Source organism: Daucus carota, chromosome 1, assembly GCF_001625215.2.
Source record: "Daucus carota subsp. sativus chromosome 1, DH1 v3.0, whole genome shotgun sequence".
Taxonomy (NCBI): Eukaryota; Viridiplantae; Streptophyta; class Magnoliopsida; order Apiales; family Apiaceae; genus Daucus; species Daucus carota.
In genome coordinates, this window is record NC_030381.2 from 16,346,344 (window position 1) to 16,366,735 (window position 20,392).

Below are 20,392 nucleotides of genomic sequence, written 5' to 3' on the forward strand. Positions count from 1 at the left end.
GTATTCATCGTATTCATCCATTTGGTCAATCTATTGCTTGCTTTGTTGAGCACAATCAACGGTTGCACATGTGGGTACTGAAAAAAAACGATAATCATGTAGATGGGTTTTATTGGGAAATCAAGATCGAGATGAAATGAAAAAAAACGATAATCATGTAGATGGGTTTTATTGGGAAATCAAGATCGAGATGAAACGTAAGTTGAGTGAAAATGTTCATGTGGAAGTCTTGGGTGTAAGGAACAATGGTGAGCCAATATTCCCAAAGTTCTCTAATTTGGTTTCATTTAGTGTTGATAAGCGAAAAGAATATGATTTTGTTGAATCATGTAATCATCAAACTCCTTTTTCGTATTATGATGAAGGGTGTAAACCACCGTTGGTCATTATTCCATTTGGGGAGACATTGCTTTGGCTAGATATGGATTAAAATAACTAAGCAATGTCCTGCAATAGGGGATTCAACAGTCTTTGAAGAACACTCAGAAAATGCTTGTACAGTAGCTGAATGATCCGAGGCTTCTGCTAAGCGCCGCTTCTTAGGCACTCAAGACGGACTTGATGAACTTATCTATGTTGTGATGAAATTCCTTCAGAAGACTTTGAACACTTGATCTTCATGTATTTTTCGTTAGCAAACAAACATATGTAATATTATAATCTCGGTTTCAGTTCATGTGATACGTTTCAGTTTGTTAAGATAAGTTGATAATTTTTCGTGTCTGCAGAGTTTATTTTTCTTAAAATGATTGTGTAGAAGAAACAACTATACTGATACACCTAATGAAATACACCCAACTGAGAGCATCAATAGATTCCCGTGTTAATCAAGTCTAGTCTGGTCCTTGAATGAAAGCACGAGACGATACACTCCTATGAATCCCCTGAAGAAATCTCATCAAAAATTCTCAATATCCCTGAGGAACTAGAGTCAGAAATTCTCTCAAGACTCCCTGTAAAGGATGTGTTGTATTATTGAGCTGTCTGAAGATCATGGTGTCATCTTATAAAAACTCATAGTAACACAAGGATACCTATGATCAAATGAATCATAAAGATTTTATATACAAACAAGCTACATGATTTACGGCTGACCATTATTCCTTGGATTAACACTGACACTCATTTTCTTATTATAAGAAAAATTATTCAATAGGTTTTCGTCTTATACCCACATGTTAAAGTAGAAGAAGCGCCCTACCTTTTTTTAAGTACTTTCCTGCAAAGAATAGCTAATGAAACACTTGAATTACAGGATCTTGTTAAAATGGCTCCGGAACCTGTCAACAAGTGGCAAGAAGTTGGACCTGATCACTTCAATATATCAGATGCTTTCTTTGCTGAGCCCGAAAGATATTTAATGTTTTCAAATACAAGTGGCAAAGCTGAGATCCCCGAGGCTTTCAGAAATATTTAATGTTTTCAACTCTTTGAGCTGAAGCCGAATGCTTTAAGTGTTGAGTGGGTGTCTACCCAAATTCCACATCAGAAACATAAAGAAGATTTGTCTTGAATATAACCAGCCAAAAAACTTTATTAGTATGAGACTTTCTGGTAGGAGCCCAAAACCAAATTCGTGCGGGCTTAGCCACGGCCCACAGCGGTTCACTCACAGTGGCTAGTCAAACTAGTTATTAGTATATGAGTTATTTGCAAATCATATTCCCATACTTGAGGCTAAATGCACTTTAGTTACTATATTTTCCATAATTCCACTTGCACTTCCCTATGACAAAAAATTAGACAAAAAATTTCACTTTGGTCCCACCTTTGTAAAAAGGCCACTATAGGAGTACTTTTGCTTATAAAGTGAGGAAATTTTCGATGAACTATCTTGTGTGCTATGAACCTTTCATTGATGCCAATACGTGTACCTGTTCCATTCTTTTATGTCTTTGTTGGTCCACTCATCATTTCGTTTATTAATTTCTTCATATATTGGTTTGGTGATACTAATGTTCTATGTTTATTTTTTCCATATACGTGAGACATGAAAAGAGGTTTGGGATATGCTAAAAGGATTGTACGAAGGTTATGATAGAACAAAAAATATACAAATTTTAAATCTGAAAAGGGATTTTGAGGCGGTACCTATGAAGGAGAATAACATCATATAAGATTATTATGATGAAATGATGGTTGTGGTGAACAAAATACGGCTAAGGGTAGAAGATCTACCCAATAATAAAATTGTAGAAAAGTTGTTCGTGAGTTTGCCTGATTCGAGGCAAAACTTTCATCTCTCGAAGACTCAAAAGATAATAGTAAATTAGTCTTATTAGAACTAATCAATTTTTTCAAGTCGAAGAGCAACGAAGAGCATTGAGAAATAAGGAAAATGAATATGCTGTTGAAGTAGCTCTTTTAGCCAAAAACTTAGAAACAAGATTTCCTCAGTGTGTTCATTGCAAGAAAACTGAGCATGCAAAAGAGGATTGTTGGCACAAGGGAAAACCTCAATGCTTCAAATGTCGGAAGTTCAGACATGTGTAAAATTTTGTAGAAACAAGACAAAAGAAAGTGTTAATAAGACACAAATTTTGACAAAAATGAATTATTTTGATTTTCGAAAGACGTGCTCCGATGATTTAAGTTGGTGAGAAGTACATCAAGACATGACATCAGCGAGAAGTGCGCCTAAAAGAATAGTGAAGATAAGTGCTCAATGATGATGGGAAGTACATCGTTGATAAAAATAAAATCTGAATTAAGATGGAGAATTGAAAATAGTTAAAAATCACTTTAATTGTTTTAAAATTATTTGAAATTGTTAGGATAAGTTTAGTCAGTTTAAGAGATTAGTTTTGAATAAGTTAATCATGATATTAGAGAAATTATATATCACTTTTTTTAGGAATAATTTATTAATTGTATTGGGCCTATAAAAAGACAAGTTTATGTGTTTAAAATATACGTTGTAGGATAATTCTGCATATCATTTTCTCCACCGCTTCTATAAAAACACTAACAAATAGTTTTTAAGCTGATAATTGTTGATAGTAGAGACAAAATTAAACTGGTAAAACTTAGTAAGTAAGAGGTGGTGTTTGAGAGTTACGTGTAAGTAGATTAGATTTGGGTTCATGTCAACGACATAACGAAAATGCGAAAGGGCCCTATCAGTCAGGACAACTCGGCCCAAATTGAAGAGTCTTTGTCATGTCAAAGAAGCGGTTAATAGCTGTTTAGATAAAAATTACTTGAATCACAACATCAAGTTCTTGGTCCAAATGAGATGATGTAGTTGAAGAGACAAATGGAAAGTTAAGAAATGTCAACACAATCAAGAATAGAAGGAGAGGTTTCAAAACGCTCTTGATTTCCATGATGTATGTTAGGAATCAATAATTTTTGACGATAACATAAACACTTTGTAACATGTTTTATTTAGAATCTTTATCAAAATTTCAGTTGTAATTGTTATACTTCTTGTCTTTGAGAATTATCAACGGATGAGTAGAATAGGATGGCCAATTGTAAATATCCAATGCCATGTAATTTTATCCAAGTGAAGGATATTCAACTGATGAGATGTAACTATTTAACTGTTGAAGACTGGATCATGTTTCAACTGATGATGACCAAGCATTCAACTGAAGACAAAGTTTTCAACTGATGATGCTAAGGAATTCAACTGATGAAGACTGGAATAACATTCAACTGATGAAGTCTGTAATTCGTTCAACTTATGAAGGAGCTTTCAACTGATGAAGTAAAGAGCAGTTGAAAGTGACCAGTGCTTTCAACTGATGAAGCAAAGAGCAGTTGAAAGTGACTAAAGCTTAAGCCTGACAAATCACATGGATCGAATTACACTAAAATAGACATGGAAGCCTGATTAGGAAAATAAAGAAGAAGCAGAAACATTCTTATCTCATGGAATGCAATCTGGATCAAATCAAGATAATGGTCAAAGATGAAGACATCTCAAAAAGCATGCATAAGACAAAGATGCGCAGCATTGTTTAGATTAGTGTGCAATTTGTATTCTAGCTAAAAGCTTTGTAAATCTTGGAGTATATAACCAAGTTAGTAGCATCAGTTGAAAGTGTTCGAAAAACTTGAGAGAAAATCTGAGAGTTAGAAACTGTTCAAGTGATGAACCTGCAGCTGTGCGAATTGTAATCAATCCACAGATTCTTCAATATAAAATCTCACGGGTGGATCATTCAATCCACCCGTATTTTTAATACTTGGTGTGTTTCTGTTTTGCTGTCTTAAAGTGTTTGTGTTCTTGAATCTTTTATTTTGTAAAAGATTGTATTCAACCCCCCCTTCTACAATCTTTCTTATAGTTGGTGTAAAATAACAATTGGTATCAGAGCGAGGTTCCCAACAAACAGGGAAAAAGATCAACACTGCTAGAGAAAGATGGGAAAGAAGGATGCTGGAGTGAAGATTCCTGTTCTTGACAAAGATAACTACTTTCACTGGAAAGTTAGAATGCACCTGCATTTGTTGTCTATTGATAAGAGTTATGTGAACTGCATTGAAAAAGGACCTCATGTCCCCATGAAGGTCTGTACCAGTATTGGAGCTGATGGTGAAGACATGGTAGGCAAGATGATCCCAAAACCTATCCATGAATACTCTCAAGAAGATACTGAAGAAGTGCACAAGGATAAGAAAACCATGAATCTTCTGTTTAATGGTTTGGATCAAGAAATGATTGATAGTGTTATCAGCTGCACAACTGCCAAAGAAGTTTGGGACACCATCAGGACCATCTGTGAAGGGAATGAGCAAGTAAGAGAAAACAAAATGCAGTTGCTGATTCAACAATATGAGTCATTCCATTTCAAGGCTGGTGAAAGCTTAAGTGACACATTTAACAGATTTCAAAAACTGTTAAATGGTCTGAAACTTTTTGGAAGAATATATCAGGTTAAGGATTCAAATTTGAAATTCTTGAGAGCTCTTCCTAAAGAATGGAAACCCATAACAGTCTCTCTCAGAAACACTCAAGAATTCAAAGACTACACTCTTGAGAGACTGTATGGAACTTTTAAGACTTATGAGTTTGAAATGGAACAAGATGAAGAGATAGAGATAAGCCAAAAGAAAGGGTATTCATCTGTGGCTTTAGTTGCATCTCTTGATGATACAGTCAAGGACAAGGGAAAATCTCAAGTTGAAGAAACTGAGAAGTTAATAAAAGAAGAGAGCTCAGAATCAAGAAAAGGAAAAGGAAAAGATGTAGCTGATTTTGGTGAAGAAAGTGATGGGATTGATGAGCACTTGGCCATCCTGTCAAGAAGATTCTCCAAACTGAAATTCAAGAAGAATTTCAATCCTGCAAAATCATTTAAAGGCAATTCCAAGCCTGACAAAAGCATGGTGGATAGATCCAAATTCAAGTGCTTCAACTGTGGAAATGCAGGTCACTTTGCAAATGAATGTAGAAAGCCAAAGGCTGAGAAGAGATCCAGTGAACATATGGATTACAAAAAGAAATATTATGAACTTCTCAAGCAAAAAGAAAGAGCATTCATTACAAAGGATGATTGGGCAGCTGGAGATGATTCTGATGAAGAGGAGGAGTTGCAATGGTGTCTGGTCTTAAGCATAATTTGCTTAGCATCAGTCAACTTTGTGACAAAGGATACAAGGTCAATTTCACTCCTGCAGCCTGTGTTGTCACCAAAGGAGATGACAACAATGTGGTACTAATTGGACAAAGAAAAGGGAATGTGTATGTAGCTGACTTCAATTCTGTCAAGTCTGAATCAATCACTCGTTTTCTCAGCAAAGCAAGCTCAGATGACAGTTGGCTATGGCACAAAAGATTGTCTCATTTAAATTTCAAGACATTAAATGAGTTAGTCAAGAAGGATTTGGTAAGAGGAATTCCAAAGCTAGAATTTTCCAAAGATGGTCTGTGTGGAGCATGTCAGCAAGGAAAGCAAAAGAGAAGCTCTTTCAAAAGCAAGTCTCTTTCATCAGTTGTGAAACCACTTCAGCTTTTGCATATGGATTTGTTTGGACCAGTCAACATAATGTCCATTTCAAAGAAAAAATATTGTCTAGTGATTGTTGATGATTTTTCAAAATTTACTTGGACTTTCTTCCGGCATTCTAAGGATGAAGCTGGGAAAATCATTATCAATCATATCAAGACATTAAACAACAATCCAGATGTCAAAGTTGAAAGAATAAGAAGTGATAATGGGACAAAATTCAAGAATTCTGTGATGAAAGAATTTTGTGAAGGTAAGGGAATTATTCATGAGTTCTCTGCACCAAGAACTCCACAACAAAATGGAGTGGTAGAAAGGAAAAACAGAACTCTCATTGAGGCTGCAAGAATTATGATTAATGAAGCTCAACTTCCAACCTGTTTTTGGGCTGAAGCTGTGAACACTGCTTGCTTTACTCAAAACATTTCTCTAATTACCAAACCTCACAATCTAACTCCTTTTCAACTCTTCAAGGGAAAGAAGCCAACAATTAGCTTTCTTCATGTATTTGGATGCAAGTGCTATGTTCTAAGGAATCAAGGTGAAAATCTTGGAAAATTTGAAGCTAAAGCAGATGAAGCTATTTTTGTTGGATACTCTAATGGAAAATCATTTAGAGTATACAATCTGAGAACCAACATTGTTATGGAATCAATTCATGTAGTTTTTGATGATAAAAAGATTCAAGGTTTGACAGATGAAGGATTTCATGACAATCTCAGATTTGAGAATGAAGGTGAAGGTGATCTATATGACAGTGATGATGATTGTGATGATTCTGTTCAGAATGCTGGAATTAATCCTGGAATTAATATTCCAACTGATGAGAACTTGGCACAGGAGACAACTGCCATTGAAAACTCAACTGAAGCATTAGTTGAAACTACTTTGGAGGCATCAGTTGAAACTCCTCAAGGATCATCAGTTGAAAGAATGTCTCAAAATTTCAATCAATCTAGAAATAATGAGATATCAAATTTAGGGGGAGCTTTCCAACATGGAAATCTGAACTATAACAATGAAGCTACATCATCAAGACAATCACTTCCACCTCAGAGAAAGTGGACAAGGGATCATCCTTTTGAATTAATTATTGGAGATGCAAAGTCATCTGTACAAACAAGAAGAGCTATTCAAGATGAGTGTTTATACATTGCATTTCTCTCACAGGATGAACCTGAAGTAATAAAAGATGCTCTCAAAGATGCTGATTGGGTTCTTGCTATGCAAGAAGAATTAAATCAATTTGAGAGAAACAAAGTATGGAAGCTGGTACCCAAGCCTAAGAATAGAACAATTGTAGGCACAAGGTGGGTATTCAGAAACAAAATGGATGAGAATGGAGTTGTCACCAGGAACAAATCAAGGCTTGTGGATAAAGGATACTCTCAATCTGAGGGAATTGATTTTGATGAGACATTTGCACCAGTTGCAAGATTGGAAGCCATAAGAATCTTCTTGGCCTATGCTGCTCATGCAAACTTTAAAGTCTATCAAATGGATGTCAAAAGTGCTTTTCTAAATGGTGAACTGGAAGGGGAGGTGTATGTGAGTCAGCCTCCTGGTTTTGAAGATCCAGATTTTTCAGAGTATGTTTACTTTTTATTGAAAGCACTTTATGGTTTAAAGCAAGCACCAAGGGCATGGTATGACACTCCATCTCAATTCTTATTAGATAATCATTTTTCTAGAGGAACTGTGGATAAAACATTATTTTACAGAAATGTAAATGGTGCTTTTATTTTAGTTCAAATTTATGTAGATGATATAATTTTTGGTTCTTCAGATGAGAAACTTTGCAAAAAGTTTGCTAATCTAATGAAAAGTCAGTATGAAATGAGCATGAGGGGAGAGCTCACCTACTTTCTTGGTTTACAAGTTAAAAAAGTAAAGGAAGGTATATTCATAAATCAAACTAAGTACATCTATGATCTACTTAAAAAGTTTGATTTAATGGATTGCAAAGAAGCTAAGACTCCTATGCCAACTGCCACTAAATTGGAGTTAAGTCCTAATGAGAAATCTGTGGATATCTCTGTTAGGTCCTAAAACGATTGTAGAAGGGGGGGTTGAATACAATCGTCACTAAAAAATCGCGGCGGAATAATCTGATTTGAATTAAACTTGTTAATCAGATTTTAATTAATTAATATAACAATGTTTTAAGTCGTTATATAATTAATGGGATAAATATCAAATTGGTGACTCGTTTCGTCCAAATGTATCAATTGAGTGACTGATTCCCAAATTGACTCAAATGAGACACTCATTAGAAAAATTTGTATCAAAAATATCACTCTATCGTTAGTCGAAATTTTGAAAATATTATATATTGAGTTCCGCACATTTTTTATGAATGGTATTACATCCAAATGAAAGATTCCGAATCCTACTATTTTTGCTAATATTTTTAGATGTTTAAAATTTTATCAACTATTTATTTTTAATTTTTTGATTGTTTTATTTGATTTAAATAAAAATAAATAGGAGATAAATTTTTAAAAATCTAAAAATATTATCTAAAATACTAGAACTCGGAATCCTTCATTTAGATGTAATACCATTCATAAAAAATGTGCGAAACTCAATATATAATACTTTCAAAATTTCGACTAACGATAGAGTGATATTTTCGATACAAATTTTTCTAATGAGTGGCTCATTTGAGTCAATTTAGGAATCAGTCACTCAATTGATACATTTGGACGAAACGAGTCACCAACTTGATATTTATCCCTATAATTAATAAGGTTCGTTTTAATGTCCACTAAAGTTCGTTGAATAAATTCGACAAGATGTATTCTAGTTTAGTGATTAAAACAACCGAGTGATCAAAGCACAGAAAACTGTGGATATAACAATTGCAAGTTACAAACAACTTGAAAGCTTTTACAATGCTTGATAAACATACAAATGAAGAAGTGAAGCCATATTTATAGGCAAATCACTTGGATCTAGGTATGACAAAGAAAGGAATGACTTTCTAGCTTAGGAATGACATTACAATGGAAGATATGACATTATTACACAAAGCCATACCATAAAACAAAGAAGGAATGACATTTAAATAGAATGTCATACTGCCAGGGGCGGTATGACTTAATTTCTTGGTCACTGCTCTTCATTTGGCATGACTTAACCAAAGAAAGCCATTCGGTTGAGCCTTATATGACATTTTAAGTCATATATAAGCAAGTCATACACACAATCAAGAAAGTCTGAATTAGAGACACGGTATGACATTTTATGTCATACCAGTGTAAGTCTGATGCAGGCAAACGGTATGACTTTTAATCAGAAAGTCATACCGAATGAAATAAACATACAAACAACATCAGAATGACTTTTTCAAGTCATTCCTGGGAATGTCATTTAGCAGGGCACGGTATGACATTATTATATAATGTCATACCGAGCTATTTGATGCATAAAATCAGTTTTATTAATTGTATAAATATTAGATAATTACCCACTTAATTATATTAATTATATAAATTCATAAATTAAATTAATTTGAAGGTGAATCAATTTAATAAATAAATTATACAACCAATTTAATTATTTTGATTAGTGAGATAATTAAATAAATACTTATAAAATTGTATATCTTCATCAGCAGAGACTTCAGGCTTGATTAAACTTTGTAGATCTTTGTCTTGATCGAACGGCCACTTGTAGTTGATGTAGAACACTTAATCTGAGTAGCTGACACACAAATGTACTGTCTGGTTCATCTGTATCTAGCTGAATTAAATATTCTTTATCAAATAAACATTTGAAACGAGGCTTGTTCGTCGAGTATATGTCTTCGTAGTTCTTCTTCATAAGTAACAGTAGTATGGAATCTTCTGAATAAATAAAGTATTAAAACTTTATACCTTCTGGACTTCTGGACGTGCTACAAAAGAATATTTGTACACTGAGGCTTGAACATATTAATAAACTTCTTCCAGTGGTGTGCCGCAGCATCCTGAAATTCTTCAGAAATATAATTTCAATAAATCACTTGACGTTCTTCGTACGGATTCCTTCAACAGTACTTGCTATTTACCTTGCTTTCTTATCAGAGTTGAGTTGGTACCTCTTTAATTACAAATAGGTTAAACATATGCCTTTCAATCTCCCCCTATTTGTTTGTTAACATAACATGCAAATAATCGAGAGGATAACTCAACTAACTGATAAGACAAAGGATTAAACATGAATTGTAAATAGCAAAATGTTTCTGGTATTTCATTAAACATTCACCAGAATTCAAAAGATTACATTAGATTACAAAAGGATGTTCTTACTGAACATATATTACAAGTCCCTAAAGAATCTAAAGATCAACTTCTCCTTCTTTGATATCAGAAGTGTGAAGGATAGGAGTTGACGGTTCTTCCCTGGTTGGCACTTCAGATGTAGTGGATTCACCACGCTTCTTTCGTTCCCTTGCCAGAGCCAGTCGGTGTAGTACTTCTAATTCGACAGGGTCTTCGCGGAAGTCTGATGGCTGAGATTTTGTAACATTTTTCATCCTTCGAAAGTACTGAGCAACATTCTTTCGAGTGCAGTAAGCAAGAATCACATCATCAGCATCAGACTTAGCTTTAGAAGCGAAGCCCTTGGTTCTTAAAAGAGTGGAGGCAAGAGCAAGTTGCTTAGCTGGATACTTTGGTAAGGCTTTTTCGTTGAGATAAACAGTGCTGAAGATCTCCTTATGAACGAACTTTACACAGTACGGATTCCTGACAACCTGAGGACTGTTGAATACAACACATTCCAGCAGTTTGTCACGAAGGAGTTCATTCAGGGTGGAGCTGCGCTTTACCTTATTCTGAAGCAGCCAGAGCTCAGATACAGAGAATGATTTCAGAGATTCGACATATAGTCTGAAAGAACCATTCCTCTGTGTATAGACAATTAGCTCCCATTCTTCTAACAAATTGTTGACTCCCACAGTCAAATAATTCAATTCCAAAGCAAAGGCATGCATAAAGACATCCTCGTCAGGGTTTACCTCTCGAAGATCATATATCAGAGATAAGAACTTCTTGTCGTTGAAAGGTTCCCTTTGAGGTCCATTGAATATCCTCTTTGCAATGTCCCAACTTTTTCCGACTTTCCTTTTAATATCAAGATTCTTCTGCTTGCACGCAGCATCATAGATTTTCCGTTTCTCGATCTTGATTTGCTCTTCTGTGATCAACTTGTCCTCTAGAAGTTTTTGAAAATCACGAAGCTTACGCTTCCTAGCTTCATTTTCAGCTTTGAACTTCCGGACATTCTCCTCATGCTCTAGGTCAACAGGTTCTTCATCCTGAAACAAATAACCCTCATCAAATTTACCTTCTTCTTCTGCCTGACGATAGGTAGCATCGAAGATGTCATCATCATCCATATCATTTGGATAGTCACCATAACTATCAGAGTTGAAGACATTGTCGGACTGATGTAACTGTTCTTTGCCTTTTGATTTATCAGATTCTTTGTAAGGGGCAGATCCAGAAGTGGTATTCCCCTTGTTGCTTTGATTTGAGCTATTTCCTCTATCATCCCTGTCACCTTTGTCTTCTCTATTCTCCCCCTTACTTGAGGGATCCTCTCCGAAGGGTTGATCATCAGACTTGTTGGAGTTCCTGAGGAGTTGATCTAGTTTGCTGTCGATGGTTTCAAACTTAGACATGTAAAGTTCATGATTGGATCTCATCTCAACAGCTAACTCATGGATTTCCTCTTTAAGCTCATCCCTGTAAGAACTGGATGGCCTTTCCTCAGATTTCTGTTGTAGGGTCACCAACTGTGCACCCTTGAGCTTTTCATTCTCAGCAATCATTCTGGCAAGCTCAGCTCTTAGCTTAGCCATTTGTTCCTCAAACAGAGCAGGGTCAGTGTGTGCACTCACCTCACGTACACTCAAAGCTGTTTCACTAGCCTCACGTGCATGTGTATCGCTCGGTGTTTGCCTTACATCACTCTGTTCATTCACTCTGCCTGCTGTACCTGTATATACTACCAATGTCCCCTGAGATGGGTTCAAAGGTAGTGGAGGAACAAATTGTCCTCTGGACGCCTGTGAGGGCAGATTAACTTGCACGCTGCCAAGTTCCGCCTGATCAGAAAAGAAAGTGTGATCAGCAAAGTTTTCATATATTATACATTGATTTTGAAAATCTGTGCACTCAGTAAACATAGTAACCTGTGTATCTGTTTGGGCTTGCACTAGCGTGAGTGCTAGCGCAATGCTTGACTCTGTACAAGTTACCGCGGCCGGACGGTCAATTTCAATGGCCTCATCCTGTAGAGAGAATGGGTCCAGAGACTGTTTATCTGCCATTTCAAAATCTGAGCCTTGTTGGGAAGGCAAAGATGAGGCTACAGGTGTCTCCAAGGCTTCCACCCTTTGCTTCTTGGAGGGAGACAGAGCTGTGGGTTGACTCATTAAACTACTCGTACTCCGTTTCCTTGCAACTTTACGAACAGGTTGCATTGAAGTGTTGGTTGATGTGTTTGGAGAAACGAGAGTTGGTTGAAGTGAATCATCAGCTAGGTTATGAACCTGTGTGTTTTCAGGTTCATTGCTGGTAGGCTGGAAAACAAAATCAAGGTCACAAACAAGATCACAAACATAATTTGACGTATCAACATTATAATTAGATGATAAGTTAGAAACTACCTGAGCTACCTGTAGGTCCTGACGGAAGGACTACAGCTCCTGGTTGATAGGAGAGTCAGAGTGAAGGGGTTGTGAGGTAGATTGTGTTTGTGGTATGATTTGGGATTGTGTTTGTTGTGGTAGTGGTTCAGATGAAGAAGGTTGATTCTCTAAGAGATCATAGTCCAATGTTTGATCTTCAAATGAATGGATAGGTTGTTGTTGTTGATGGGTAGGGGAGTGATATGATGATTGGTTGGATGAATGGTGTGAAGACTGTGCTTCTTGAGATTGTTGAGGTGAATGCTGCTGTTGATAATGGTGTAGATGTTGTTGTTGATGTTGTTGTGCAGGTTGTTGAATCTGCAGGGGTTGAGGTTCTTGTGGTTGCTGTTGCTGTTGTTGTTGAGGTGGAGGAGCCACAGGAAGTTGATACGGCTACAGTGGAGTGTTGAACATCTGTAGCATGTGAGGAGTGGTGATTAGTGGAACAGTTGCAAATTTGTTCTTATTGTCCAACTGAGTCATCAACTTTGAACAGGCACGAGGAACTGGTGCCACAGGAGAGTTGGAGTAATGTTCCTTCTCAGCGTCAGTCATCTTATCATTGAGAAATAACATGATAAAACGAGGATAAAAGCATGAGACTTTGGCATTCTGCTCAACAGATCTGTTCCTTAGTGGTCCCAACTTGGTAAGAATGGATTGAAGTATGAGCTTACCAAAGTTGATCGGACGATTAAAAGCGATGCAGAATCCAATCTTGTGAAGCAAGGAAGTGATAACATTGAAGTTCTTGCGAGTGGTAGGAGCAAACACTCTAGCCAAAGTGTCGAAGAAAAGGTCCCACTCGGGCTTCAGATTGCTTTTCAACATCCTAGGCAAGTTTATTTCCCCCTGATATAATATCGTCTGAAAGAATTGGGTAATCTCATCTTCAGTAGGAAGTTCAGCAAAATTCTCCCTCGGGAATCCCAGTATCCTATTCACATCGTCAGAGTTGATATGAATGGTACGTCCTCCATGTATATCTCCAGAAACTCGATAATTATCCAATAAAGTAGTGTTCAGGGCTGTCGAGTAGGAGTCCTGAATTGGCTGTATCTGGAGTTCTGCATGAGCTGTAATAGCAGTGCTGACGAGTGACTGGCTATTCAGAAAACGGACCCACGGTCTAAATCGAGCCAGACTTGCTTCCGGGTCGAAGAATCCATTCAAATTAGTCTCCTCAATTACAAAGCGACCGGCCATTTTTAAAATTAAAAATTGAATTAAGTGAGAATTTTTCAAATAAAATATTAATTCTCAAATTTCTCACAAATTTCAATTAATAATTAAATATCAATTAATTAATTAATTAATAATTCAAATTAATTGGGTAAATTCGAATTAAAACTTAATTAATATCAAAATGGCTTAAATTAAGTCCCAAACAATGCCTTAAGCTCCAAAAAGTCCAAAAATCCCCAATGTAGCTTGAAAAACCCTAACTGCCGAATTCAAGAACTAGGGTTTGAAATCAATCGAACTAAAAACACCACAACTCGATCTGTACTGATTGTCCAGGGTCAAGTAGTCACAAACTCGGTCACTAATCGTTCAAAATCGTTCAAGATATGCGCAACTCGTTCGACTTAGAACAACTTGGTGAAAACGGGTTCGAAAACTCAGTGAAAAACCTGCAGCAATTCGACTTATTTTGGGATGAAAATAAGTAACCAGCAAGTGTTTAACACTTGATAAACGAAACCAGCAAGTTTTGTTGCAAAAACTTGAAAAACGAGAGCAAGAACGATGGCTGTATATGTGAGTGCGAGTGTGTGTATTGTGAAGGAGATGATGAATAGGTATGACTTAGATTAGAAAAATCATATGGATATGGGTTGGTCGGTATGACTTTCCTATGGAATGTCATACCGAGCTCTTGAGAAAGTCATTCTCGAGCAAGCGGTATGACATTCTTAGAAAGTCATACCGAGAAACTAAATGGAGGAATTGAATAAATCGGTATGACTTTCACAAAGAAAGTCATGCCGCATAGGAAGTGTATAGAGGAAGCTTGGAGCGGTATGACATTGTCAAAGAAACTCATACCGATACAAAGAAGTGTGTAAAGCAAGCCAGAATGGTATGACATTCTATAATAATGTCATACCGAGACATAAAAACAGATTTTATATCAAAAACAAATACATATTATGATTTTTGATTAATTAAAAATAATAAAACCTTTTGCACATTTAATCAAAAATCTAATACACATAATATATAATATATTAACACATATATTTTGTAAAATTCAACTTTAATTAAATATAAATACTTATGAATTTAACTTTAATTCATTAAAATGAATTAACTTAAAAACAAATATTTATGCTTAATTAATTTTGAAAAATACAAAATAAATACATATAATTATCTAAATGCACAGAGAATATTACAGGGGAGTAAGCAGCACTTAGAAGATTATAGAGAAATATATGAACATGCATAATTATACAGAAAATCATCAGATAATTTACAAACAATTATATAAAATCTAATAAAATAGATATAATTACACAGAAAATTCAAAAATATATATATATATATATATATATATATATATATATATATATATATATATAATACATATAAAATATGTACAAAGAGAATCATGGCATATTTAACATCCCTAGCTTACAAACCAACTTAGAGAAAGTGGATTCATCAAGTGGTTTAATGAAGATGTCAGCAATTTGATCAGCTGTGGGTACGAAATGTAACACCACAGTACCATTCATGACATGTTCTCGAATAAAATGATACCTGATATCTATGTGCTTGGTCCTGGAGTGTTGCACTGGATTGTTTGAAATGGCTATGGCACTGGTGTTATCACAAAATATTGGAATTTTGTCGATAGAGATACCATAATCATTCAATTGGTTTCTGATCCAGAGAATCTGAGCACAGCAACTGCCAGCAGCTATGTACTCAGCTTCAGCAGTAGAAGTGGACACTGAGTGTTGCTTCTTGCTGTACCAGGAAACCAAACATGTTGCAAACATAATATCTGGTCTACTAGCAGTGAGATAGAGTAATGAGCCAATCATACCTCGATAGCTTGAGATATCAACTTTCTTACCAGATCTATCCTGGTCAAGCTTAGTGGCAGTGGCCATGGGTGTCTTTGCCGGTGAACAGTCTTCTAGATTGTACTTTCTTAGAAGATCTCTGACATACTTTGATTGGCAAATAAAGATTCCATCTTCCTTTTGGCTTACTTGAAGACCAAGAAAGTAGGATAGCTCACCCATCATACTCACTTCATAATTACTCTGCATTAACTTAGCAAATCTCTTGCACAAGTTATCGTTAGTAGAACCAAATATAATATCATCAACATATATTTGAACAAATATCATATCATTATCATGCAATTTGTAAAAGAGAGTTTTGTCTATGACACCTCTAGTAAATTTATTTTCAATTAAAAATTCAGAGAGGGTGTCATACCATGTCCTTGGTGACTGCTTGAGCCCATAGACAACTTTGAATAGGAAGTACACAAAATCAGCAAATTCTGGATTTTCAAAGCCAGGGGGCTGTTCCAGATATACTTCTTCTTCCAGCTTTCCATTCAGAAATGCACTTTTCACATCCATCTGATAAACTTTGAAGTTGGAGTGTGCAGCAAATGCAAGGAATATTCTGATGGCTTCAAGACGAGCAACTGGAGCATAGGTTTCATCATAATCAATTCCTTCTTCCTGAGTATAACCTTTTGCAACCAGTCTAGCTTTGTTTCTCACAAGAATGCCATCACCATCTAACTTGTTACGGAAGACCCATCTAGCTCCAATTGTAGATTTTCCTTTTGGTCTTGGAACCAGGGCCCAGACTTCTTGTCTCTCAAATTGATTGAGTTCTTCTTGCATGGCAAGAACCCAATCAGGATCAGCAAGTGCTTCATCTATTTTCTTTGGTTCTAGTTGAGATAAAAATCCAGAAAATAAACATTCGTTAGATGTAGCACTTCTAGTCCTTACACCAACATCAGGATCACCAATAATCAGATCAAAGGGATGATCTCTGCTCCAAATCCTTTCCCTTGGAAATTGTGTCCTTGATGATTCAGCAGTATTATCATTAGGCTGATGTGTATGACTAGTTGATCCACCAGCTCCCCCTGAGCTGTTGCCAGGATGACTTGATGATCCACCACTAGCATCAGTGGAATCTCCAGCATTATTGCCATTTCCTCCACCATTGCCTGGATCATTATCATTGTTGTCATCACCTGTTGCAACCTCAGGTGGCACATCATCATCTGAATCAGAATCTGGATAGTTGTCAAACTTCAGAGATTCACATGGATCAGCAGATTGTAAACTTGGTAGTTTATTGTCATCAAATGTTACATTGACACTAACTTTCACTGACAGAGTATCAATTACAAAAACTCTATAAGCATTATTTGTATAACCAACAAAAATTGCTTCAGATGCCTTTGACTCAAACTTGTTCAAGTTCTCTTCACCATCCTTGAGAACATAACACTTGGCTCCAAAGACATGAAGATGTTTGACATAAGGTTTCTTGTTTTTATACAGATGAAATGGAGTTTTCATATGATCCTTGTTGATCAAAGTTCTATTCTGGGTATAGCAGGCAGTAGACACAGCTTCAGCCCAAAAGTACAGTGGAAGCTTTGATTCAGCAATCATAGTCCTTGCAGCTTCAATCAGTGTACGATTCTTTCTTTCGACGACTCCATTCTGCTGTGGAGTCCTTGGTGCTGAATACTGCCTTCTAATTCCCTTTTCAGAGTAAAAGTTGATTAGAGTTTGATTCTTGAATTCTGTGCCATTTTCTGACCTTACTGCTTTCACTGGCACACCCTTATCCAATTCAACAGACTTAATATGATCAATCACTGTCATCGGGGTTTCATCCTTAGAAGCTAGAAGTAAACCCAAGTAAATTTCGAGAAGTCATCCACAATAACCAAGGCATATCTTCCTCCATCAATTGATGCAACATTCACGGGACCAAACAAATCCATATGCAGTAAGCGAAGTGGACTTGTAATGGTATTGATGGTCTTGCCTTTGTGAGATGCTCTCTTCATTTTTCCTTTCTGACAAGCTTCACAGAGATCATCAGTTGAGAATTCCAGGGAAGGCAAACCTCTCACTAGGTCTCTCTTGACTAGAGAGTTCATGGTTTTGAAGTTGAGGTGTGAGAGCTTCTTATGCCATAACCAACTATCTTCAGCAGACGCTTTGGCGTAGAAACAGTGAACTTCGTTTCCTGGTCCTGAAGACAAATCAGCTACGAATATATTGCCTTTCCTTATGCCACATAGTGAAGGACGCTTATCCTTGATATGTTTAATGATACATATCTCCTTTTCAAAATGAACATAATATCCCTTGTCACAAAATTGACTGACGCTCAGGAGATTATGTTGAAGTCCTTCAACTATTGCAATATCTTCTATGATGATCCTTCCAATTTTGTACTTACCATATCCCACAGTACGACCTTTGCTATTATCAGCAAAACTGACTGTTGGGCCAGCTCCTTCTCTTATGTCTTCCAGCAGGGATCTATTGCCAGTCATGTGCATTGACGCTCCACTGTCAAGCACCCAAGTAACTCGTACAATTCCACTGGCACCCTGCAAAAGACAACTTGATTAAACCTTCTTTGGGACCCACTCTTGATTGGGTCCAGCAAACTTAAAGAATTGATTTCTATCAGGTAATACAACAGAGCCTCTTGGACTGATACTTGGTTCTGATTTGACTGAACTTACTTCCTTAACAACAGCCTTATAAACCTTGGTTTTAGGCTTTAGAACATAAGTCTCCTTCCTAACACGAGGAGGACTAGCAATCTTTGATCTAGCATGCTTATTGTTTGTGTGTTGCCTTGGTGATGTGTTTTCATTTTTAGCATGCAAATTTCTAAAATAAGCAGACATCATATTGAAAGCACAAGTCATGCAATTATCAACACCACAACATTTATGACATGCATCAAAAACAGGAACAACAGGAATATCAGTCACAGTAGTAGGAACATCAATAAATTCTACTCTAACCTTGTTATCAGATTTAAAGTTCTCAGTAGAATGACATCTATTGTTCTTGTTCTTACTATTCACAAAATTATTAGGCTTGTTGAATTTAGTTCTCTCAGAGTTGACACCTAAACCAGCTTTAGGCAACCTAACATTGCCTTTCACTTTGATTGGTTTCAGTGATGTCAGGATCTCATCTCTCTTTTCATCACTCTCTTTCATTTTAAGGTCTTCCTGCTTAAGTTCATATTTAATGACAACAGGAGTTTCTAACAGTGGTTCAGCTTCTAAGGATTTGAACAGGGGTTGTGGGGAATCTTTCAAAACAAAAGGAATTCCTCTCTCCTCAGCACTCTTTTTAAAGGGAGTAATGTTACTAGCCTTACCTATAGATTTGTTATATTCAAAACCTATTCCAACAGTTCTCTTGATCTCTTGTTTATCATTAAGTTCTTTGACTATAGTGGATGCATCCTTAAAGGCTTTACACTTAACTTTCTCTTCGTCTAGCTGAAGTCTTAAAGCAATCTCACCTTTCTCTAGAACTCTGACTTTAGCAACTTGTAATCCTAAATCCATTGTCAGTTGTTCAATTTTAGGTTTTAATACGTTCATCTCATTCATCTTATAAGCATGAATATCTAAGACTAACTTATCAATTTTAAGATTGGCAGCTTTTAACTTTTTAATAGCATCATCTCTTTCAAGTCCTAATTGCATAAAAAGTTTAGGGCATGTAGGATCTACCTGAAAGCTTCCAGCACGAGGAGGTGAAAATGATCCAGCATTAGCCATAAGAGCAACATTCCCTAGCTGCTCCTCTTCATCACTATCTGTATCATCCCAGCTTTTCCCTTCTTCCAGATAAGACTTGCTTTTAAAACTTTGATTTCCAGAAGTACCCTGATGCTTTCTCACTAGTGCATCATACTTCTGCTTCAGCTCGTCGTAGGAATCTTTTCTCTATCCTTGAACCTTGGGCTGTTTGCATTCAGTTGTAAAGTGTCCTGGTTCACCACAGTTAAAGCATTTGAACTTGCTTCTATCCACCATCCCAGTCTTGTATCCTCCTTTGCTCGTAGAAGATGAATAACCTCCCTTTTGAAACCTGTTGACAGTAGGTTTGTACTTGTAGGAGGGGTTCTTTCTGAATCTCATGTTTCCAAACTTCTTGGCAAACAGAGATAGAGATTGATCTTCTAATTGTTCTAGCTCTTCCATTGTATAGAACTCTTCGTCACCACTGGAAGAAGCAGTCTGACCCATCTCTGGTACAACAAATTCCTGAGTGGTTTTAGAAGGAACAACAACATCCTTCTTCTCTTCCGGTACAGGTGACTCAACAACTAGAGCTCTCGAATGGTTCAGTGTTTTACCCCAGCCATATCTCTGTTTACTTTGAACTTGTTCGAGTTCATAAGTTTTCAATACTCCGTAGAGTCTCTCCACAGATATCTCATTCAGATCTCTGCTTTCCCTGATGGCAGTGATTCTGTGTTCCAGATGTTCAGGAAGTGTTAAGAGAAATTTCATGTTGACCTCTTTCTTGTCGTAGTAGTATTTCCCATTTAAATTTAGATTATTAATCAGATTATTAAGTCTGATGAACACTTCTGAAATCCCTTTTCCGGGATTGGAACCAAACTGTTCATACTGAGCCATCAGTATCCCTTTCTTGTTTTCTCTGACTTCATCTGAGCCTTCATTGATAATCTCTAACGTATC